Source organism: Solanum verrucosum, unplaced genomic scaffold (assembly GCF_900185275.1).
Source record: "Solanum verrucosum unplaced genomic scaffold, falcon-dt-bn FXZP01000474.1, whole genome shotgun sequence".
In the NCBI taxonomy this organism is placed as follows: domain Eukaryota; kingdom Viridiplantae; phylum Streptophyta; class Magnoliopsida; order Solanales; family Solanaceae; genus Solanum; species Solanum verrucosum.
Window position 1 is genome coordinate 128825 of NW_026020516.1, and position 9016 is coordinate 137840.

At 35.4% G+C, this 9016-nt stretch overlaps 1 pseudogene; it reads left to right on the forward strand.

Moving 5' to 3' along the window:
- The first annotated feature begins 5493 nt into the window (after nt 1-5493).
- On the forward strand, nt 5494-8303 carry LOC125809825 (uncharacterized; annotated as a pseudogene).
- The last annotated feature ends 713 nt before the right edge of the window (nt 8304-9016 follow it).

A 9016-nucleotide genomic window follows, 5' to 3' on the forward strand; every position in this document is an offset into this window, starting at 1 on the left:
TCTACACAACTAAGGTTTTGAGTTTCATACAAGGAACTAAACAAACTTTCCAAGAAACATGCTATTTCGATTTAGGAAACCACAATAGCTAAAATATAGTAAATATCCAAGGTTTTAAAAACCCTAGGTTTAAACAAGATATCGAGAATCAAAGAACTGACTGATTTCTAGGGACCTAGTGGATGAAAGGAACCCACTAGTGAAATCCCACATACCTGGTAACGAAATCTACGAAGAAATCCTTTGATTTCGGGGCTAAACTTTGAAGAACATTGTTGCTTGTTCTTGGAAGGTTTGGTCAACTTTTCCTCTTCTTTTTGCTCCAAGTTTGGATGATTTTCGGAGAATGAGGGTTCTGGGTAAGTCTAAATAAGTTATTAGGCATAGACTAAGTAAAACGATGTAGTATAAGGGCCTCAATGCATAGGAAAAAGACCTAAATGACCCTAACTTAAAAGCTGACGAAGGCCATTCACGGAGGGACCTACTAACCATCGTTTGGACTACCAATCGTCGTCAGTGGTCGTGGTTCGTGGTCTGCCTGACAGGGCTTCACTAAAATGAGAATAACTTTTTACTCTGCAATGGAATTTTAGCAAACTCAGTGGCATTAGAAAGAAGATTCAATTATCTTTAATTTGATAGGTCATGGACCACCTAATTCATTCTAAAATATATAACCGTTTGAAGTTGACCCAACAACCAATTCCCTATAATTGGTTGCTGACCCTCACCTACGATCCGTAGATCCAACCATGGACCATACTAATCGACTGTGGATGGGATTAGAAACCATCAATATTTGGGCCATAACGACGAAACCCGATCTACGGTCTGTGGTTCTACCTACGGTCCGTTGGTGGTTCCTTTGGTGGTTCCGTCGGTACTGGTACCAGTTTTTCTGACAATTAGGATTTTCTTCATTTTGAGCTCCGAGGTGTTACATTATCTCCCCCTTGGGAACATTCATCCTCGAATAAAGTCTAAACAAGTTAAGTATGGAGGGAAGGAGTTGTAATCCCTACCACTAAGTACTAGAAACTAATATCTAACTGAACTGAGTTCCAAGAACATGCAAATATGCTGAAATGAAAGAACAACTAAAGGAATAGGATACTGAGACTGAATTTATGCAAGAGTAAACTAAGAGACTGGAGAGGAACTATTACCTCAAGCTGAAACGGAATCAAAAGGAAAGAAGTGAAGATACTTGGCCTTCACGGATGCTTTTGCTTCCCAAGTAGCTCCCTCTACGGACTGACTCCCCCATAAAACCTTCACTGAAGCAACTTCCTTATTTCTCAACCTACGAACCTGATGGTCAAGAATCTCAACTGGCACCTCTTCATAAGTGAGACTATCCTTCACAGCCACACTCTCTAATGATACTTTGATGCCGGATCACCCACACACTTCTTCAATAAGGAAATGTGGAAGACTGGATGAACCGCTGCTAGTTTTGCTGGCAACTCTAACCCATAAGTCACATTACCAACCCTTGTCAAGATTTTGTAAGGACCTACATATCTAGGACTGAGCTTGCCTTTCTTGACAAATCTCATCACCCCCTTCATAGGTGACACCTTCAGGAAAACCCAATCATCGATTTCAAACTCTAAGGACGATTTTGGGTTGTCTTTAGTCTATCTTTGATGAGCCTAAGTTTTTCCATACCCTCATGAACCGAATCTTGCCCTATCAAGGCTGCTTCACCTACTTCAAGCCAACCAATCAGGGACCTGCATCTACGCCCACATAGTGCCTCATACGAGGCCATCTAAATACTGGAATGAAAGTTATTGTTACAGGATAACTCTATGAGAGGTAGGTAATCATCTAAACTACCTTTGAAATCGATCACACAAGATCTCAACATGTCCCATAAGTTCTGAATGTTACGTTCTACCTGACTATATGTCTGTGGATGAAATGTTGTACTGAGATTTACCTTAGTACCAAGACCTTTCTGAAACGATTTCTAGAAATAAGAGGTAAACTGAGGGTCTCTATCTGAAATGATAGACAAGGGAACCCCATGCAACCTGACTATCTCATGGATGTAGAGCTTGGCATAGTCCTCCGTTGGCTCGGTAGTCTTAATAGCCAAGAAGTGAATGAACTTAGTAACTTTGTCTATTATCACCCAAATGGAATCATGTTGTCTGCGAGTACGAGTTAAACCCATAATGAAGTCCATGTTTATAACTTCCCACTTCCATATATGAATGTTAATCTCTTGAGTCATACCTCCTGGTTTCTGATGTCTATCTTAATTGGTTGACAGTTAGAACACTTAGCCACAAAATCTGCTATGTCCTTCTTCATGTCGTTCTACCAAAAGACTTCCCGTAGATCATGATACATCTTAGTGGCACCAGGATGAATGGAATACCTGGAGTTATGGGCTTCTGTAAGGATCTGCTGCCTCAATTCACCCATATTAGGAACACATAAGAGACCCTGGTAACGAAGTACATCATGTCCCCCTTGGAAAAAAACCTTAAATTTCTGTCGGTGAACTGCACCTTTCAAGTGAAGTAATATACGATCACAATCATGTTTTTCCTTAATCTCCGCTACTAATGAAGATTCTGATCCATTCTAAACTATCACCCCACTATATGATGTGTCTGTAAGGCAAACTCCTAAACGAGCAAACCGGTGAACATCTTTGGCAAGCTCTTTCCTTTCTTCTTCAACATGTGTTACACTACCCATAAACTGCTAGCTAAGAGCATCAGCCACTACATTGGCCTTACCAGGATGGTAAAACACATTCATGTATCATTCGAAATCTAGAGCATGATTATCTGTTTAACTAACCTAGCAAGTGCAATTCATTAACTAGAGAATCTACACAACTAGGGTTTTGAGCTTCATACAAGGAACTAAACAAACTTTCAAAGAAACATGCTATTTCAAAATCTTAGGTTTAAACAAAATATGGAGAATAAAAGAACTGACTGATTTCTAGGGACCTAGTGGATGAAATGAACCCACTAGATACCTGGTGATGAAATCTACGGAGAAATCTTTTGATTTCAGGGCTCAACTTTTATGAACACTATTGCTTGTTCTTAGGAGGTTTGCTTGACTTTTCCTCTTCTTTTTGCTCCAAATTTGGATGATTTTTGGAGAATGAGGGTTCTGGCTAATCTGACTAAGTTATTAGGCTTAGACGCAGTAAAACGAAGTAGTTTAGGCATTAAACAACGTAGTATAAGGGCCTTAACGCATAAGAAAAAGATCTAAATGACCATAACTTAAAAGCTGACGCAGGCCATCCACGGAGGGACCTACGTACCGTCGTTTGGACTACCAACCGTTGTCCGTGGTTGTGGTTCATGGTCTGCCCGACAGGGCTTCACTAAAACAAGCATAACTTGCTACTCTGAGATGGAATTTTAGCAAACTCAGTGGCGTTGGAAAGATGATTCAATTATCTTTAACTTGATAGGTCATGGGCCACCTAATTCATTATGTACTAAAAGATATGACCGTTTGAAGTTGATCCAATAACAAATTCCCTCTAATTGGATGTTGACCCTCACCTACAGTCCGTCGGTCTAACCACGGATCGTACTAGTCTACCATGGGTGGGATCAGAGATCATCAATATTTAGGCCTTAACGACGAAACCCCATCTACGGTCCGTGGTTCTACCTATGGTCCGTGGGTGGTTCCTTCGGTACTGGCACCAGTTTTTCTGACAACTAGGATTTTCTTTATTTTGAGGTTCGAGATGTTATAGTTATTTTGTAGTTTGTTGTCCCCTTTTGGATTTTCATAATGTTGTTTCCTCGGATATGCTTTTATGTCACATTCAATAATTAATTTGGTCTTGTTTCGTCATGATTCTTTTGAATTTCTCTGTTCATATGGGTTCTTGATGTAATTTAACAGAAGAAAATTTTACTAACATTTGATTCCAACTGAATAGACTTTCTGGGTTTGTTAAGTCTTTCAGTGTTGTGGGCTTAGCTTGGAGTTTCTTCACCTCATTGAATTGACGTTTGAAATTATTCAAGTTTTGTTTTGTTAGTTTGTACTTTTATTCATCTATATTGCAATTCTAAGCTTTTTGGTCACACACGATAATTAATTTGGTCTTCTTTCATCATAATTCTAGAATTCACTTATAGAATTATACTAGATATGTTTTAATGTTGTTATTGAGATGACAAAAGAAGATCGGAAGGTATTCTCTACACATGTCTTTCATTTTTTCAATAGTCAACGGATTCTCTACACAAGTATGTGCTATTTTCATCTTCAGATACAACTTTTGTCCAACAACGTATTCAATTTATTTTTACTTGATACACTCTATGGTGAGATGCAAATAGATATGTTGATGAAATATGAGACCTCAATAAAATGAAGGAGCTTTTGAGAGGATAGAATGAAGCTTTTCCAGTCTAAGAAATAGCTTCCAGTCCTTTATGTTTGTTTGATGCACATTTCAACTTGTATAAGAGGTTGAGTAAAAGTATTATTACATAGTTGTTGTTCTCATAAAATATCAGTTTTGAACTGAATTTCACTTTCTTTGGTAAGATATCCTATTGCTTCTAAGTCAGCTTCCAAAGGATATAATGCAGGTAAGGAATTTTAGAGTTTTTGTGCAAGTCGTATGAGGTGAGAGTCGCACATACGATAACGAGGGAGGCTCGTGTCTATATGTGTAGTGTGGTGCTTAGGCCTACCCTATTGATTAGTATCCAATATAAAACTGTGAATATTAATTAGCAGTTCCATGAACAAAATATCCATGCACGGCTTTAGGGTGTGAAGTAAATATGAGATACGTTGACTAACACTGAAAAGTTGCCAAAATGTAGGTCATTTCAGGGCAAGTGGATCATTTATATCATGAAGAGAAGGCTTCAAGAGAATGATTTCAGGGATTTAAAATTTGAGAAGGATTAGGATGTTAATATATCCAATGTAAATAATACAATCACAACTACAAACAAAATGTATTGCCAACTATTTAATAGTATCTCTCCCTATATATGTTTGTGTGCGTGCATTTAGCCCGCTTGTATATGTTTGTGTACATCCAGCTTACAAAAAAATTTTAACGTTGGGCATGTGCTTGCATGGGCCATCTCTACCTAGTTCTAAAAGAAAGTATAAATTATAGGAATGACATAGTATAAGATATAAATAACATCCTATCCCTTCTAATTTTCATTTTACAATAAATCTCTTAAAATAATGAGCAGTCGGGTACATAAGGAGTTACGGGATACATTAGTTATGATACATTCTAATTAAGAGTTGTTGCGCTTAAAAAGGAAAGAAAAATGTAAATTTGATTTTAATAATTTTAATTCCTATAATTCACGTATGACAAATTGTTAACCTTCCATCCCATTACGTAACTGATTCAGAAATTCAAATTTCAAACTAGACCTTCTCCATCTATCAACAATTATCGTCATAAAATTGAGATATACTCTAAGAACTTGAAGAAAGCAACTTTAGAAGATGAATATATCAATTTTGTTACGGCATTCTGGAATTTGGGTGAGCGATGTTGATTACGAAGGTTACAAAGTTGATGGAATTGTCGTTGGGCAATCAATTACATTTATGAATTTGAAAGCGTTGATTTTAGCCGAGTTGGATATCGATAATGTTAGGAAAGATATTGAAATCCGATATATCGTAGTAGGTAACTCGTGTCCATTGAAAATCAAGAACGACATGGATGTGAAACTGTATTTGGAAGTAAAAAGGAATGAGCCTGGATTCAGAATTTATCCGCTATGTATTGATACAATAGAGAAAATGGGTGGAGAGATACATAACTTTGATGGTACATCCGGAGAAATCGTATGCGTCGAAGGGATAGAAAGAGATATAGAAGCTCTTGCTATGATTGAATTAAGAATTTGTGATTCATATTATATTTCAGAATTAAATGCTACAAATTACATAACTTATTCGAAGAGTACAAATGTGAAGACAGGTCAGTTGTATAAGGATAAAGCAACACTCATCGATGTAATGGCGAAATATTAAATAAAGAACAACTTCAATTTCAGAGTGAAAAGATCAGATAAAAAAAGGTATTGAAGTGTTTGATCTCTAATTTGAATTGGTTTTCTTCAGTTTCTAGATATATGAATGATGATACACTTCTATTTGCTAATGTGTGTGATACATAAGTATTATTAGTATATGTATTATATTGATAAGTTTGTTAGTGTTTGAGATTTGAACAAATTGGTAATGATTATTAGTAGGATTAGTATTGTTTATTGGATTAGGTGTATCGTGATAAACTTGTGAATCTGATACATAAAAATATTGTAAAAAAATTGGTGTGGTCGTTATTATGGATTATACATTAATGTGGATAATTATGTGACAAGTTGTGAAACACTGTAACATTGTATATTTGAAATGTATATGTTATATGAATTATTCTGATGAAAAAATTTGTACAGGTATGTGTTAGTGTGCTTCAGTGATGAATGTGGCTGGAGTTTAAAGGCTTTGTGCATAAAGAAATTTGATGTATTCAAAGTGAGATACTTCAATAGTGAACATATGTGTCCAATGCGGGATAGGATACTAACAAAAGTACAAGCAACAATTGGGTTTATTAGTAGTGTGACTTCCCCTAAATTGGTAAATCATAAACGAATTCATACGCCGAAAGATGTAATTGAAGATATTCGAGAATTCTGTGGGGTTGAAATATCATACCAGCAAGCATGGCATGCTAAGGAACGTGCACTACAAATGCTAAGGGGTAAACCATTAGATGGATATAGGCACATACCGAGATACATATGCATGTTAAATACTATGTATTCAAATTCATATATAAGGATGCACAAGTCAGAAAATAATGAATTCATGTATCTTTTCATAGCCTTGGGCCATTGATGAGAGGGTTCGACTACTGCAGACTTGTAGTTGTAGTGGACGGTGCACATCTTGGTGGGGCTTACAAAGGTACTTTTGTATCAGCGAGCACACTCGATGGTGCAGGTGTGACTTTTGTAATACTGTTATAATTGTGAACTCGTTTTATATGTATAATTAATGTATCTTTAGTGTAAATGTTATGTATCAAGTAGTTAAATGTGTTTTGCTTTGTAATTAGGTTGTGTATTGACGTTGGCATATGGTGTTGTAGACACTTAAAATGATTGTTCGTGGACATGGTTCTTCGAACAATTGAAAAATGCATTTGGTGAGCGTGAAAACATGTGTATTGTATCAGATAAAAATGAAAGTATTATGAAGAGTGTAAGCATTGTGTTCCCAAATGTACATGCATATGGCACATTTGGAAGAATATCTGTTCAAACTTCAAAAGGAGCAAAAACACACTAAATGATATATTCTACTCAATGGCAAAGGCATACCGAAAGGAGGATTTTGATAAATTAATGGCTAAGGTGGTATAAGTTGATCATAGGGTGAAAGATTATCTTTAGGATGTTGGGTATGAGAAGTGGTCGAGAGTTCATTCAACAATAAACAGAGGTAGAATGATGACTTCGAACATCGCAGAATGTATCAATGGCTGCCTTGTTGAGGCACGTCAGTTACCTATATTAGATTTCTTGAAAGAGGCTAGACTTCTATTTGGTTCTTGGAACTATAAAAAATAGAGAAATAGCGTCATATACAAAGGACACATTGGGCAGAAGATTTGAGGAGGTATTGATTGTAAATGCATCTAAATGTTAAAAGATGAAGGTATTTATCAATATCCATAATTTTATATTTTATGTATCACAAACTCGAATCATTTAACTGTTTGATCAGCATTGCTTTGGAAAGGATACAAAAATGTTATTTCATGTAATGTATCAATAACTTCTTAGTGATTTCAGGTTGTTCCATCGTCTGAATATATTTTCTCAGTGTATGAAGATGGAAGAAGATACATTGTATGCCTTGAGCAGAAAGTATGTACGTGTGAAAGATTTCAACTAGATGAAATACCTTGCGCACACGCAATTGCAGTTTTAAAGCACAAGAATATTATAAATATGCACCCATATTGCTCTGATTACTACAAGCCTAATGCATTAGAAAAAACTTATGAGGTTGCAATGGTTCCAATGCCAGATAAGGAGGATTGGTCAGTTCCAGACTATGTATTATATGAAATTGTCTTGCCACCTAGGTACAGAAGGTTGGTTGGACGACCAAGAAAACGAAGAAAGAAAAATGTGGATGAGAAGATAACAGTGAACAAGAATTCTTGTGGGCACTATGGACAAGAAGGTCACAACAGGAGAACTTGTACTTTCTTCCCGAAAGAGAAGTGAAATTTTTTTGTTAAAAAAAGACATTTGTGTTCATGCTCAATAAATTGCACTTGTAGAGATTTTTCACTTTAATATTTGGATTAAATAAAGTGTATTGTTTACACAATCTAATTTAATACATTAATTGTTATGATATTTGTTGTTCAACTAAATGATTTGTTGAGATTTGTGTGTCAATGTTCTATTAAATATAAAATTATTCTTATACTGTTGAATAAATAAATAATTCTAAACGTATAAACTTTGAAAAATAATTGTTATGTAATTGCATCAAAAATTGATTCACTATTTGATTCATAATTTAAACAAAATAAAGTGTCTCAAATTTGACTTTTACAAATGTATAAGATATGTATCGTATACATTACCATTTGTTGTATCATATACTAGGAAAACTAGTAATGAATCATATACATTAAAACTGAATTGGGTACATTAGTAATTTTGATACATTTTTTCTTAGTAGTGTTGTCGTTCAATTTAATAGTTTGTTACGATTTGTGTGTTGATGTATCATATACATGGATATAATTCATGTGCCAGATACATGTATGTAATTGATATAGGTGAATAAAATTCATGTACCATATACATTAAACTTACGTATCATTTACTTAATTTTGTATCTAAACTATTAAATTACTTTAACTCAATCAGTATGGAGTGTGAAGCTTAACGTTATAAAGCAACAACGTAGAATGTATCTAAAGCAA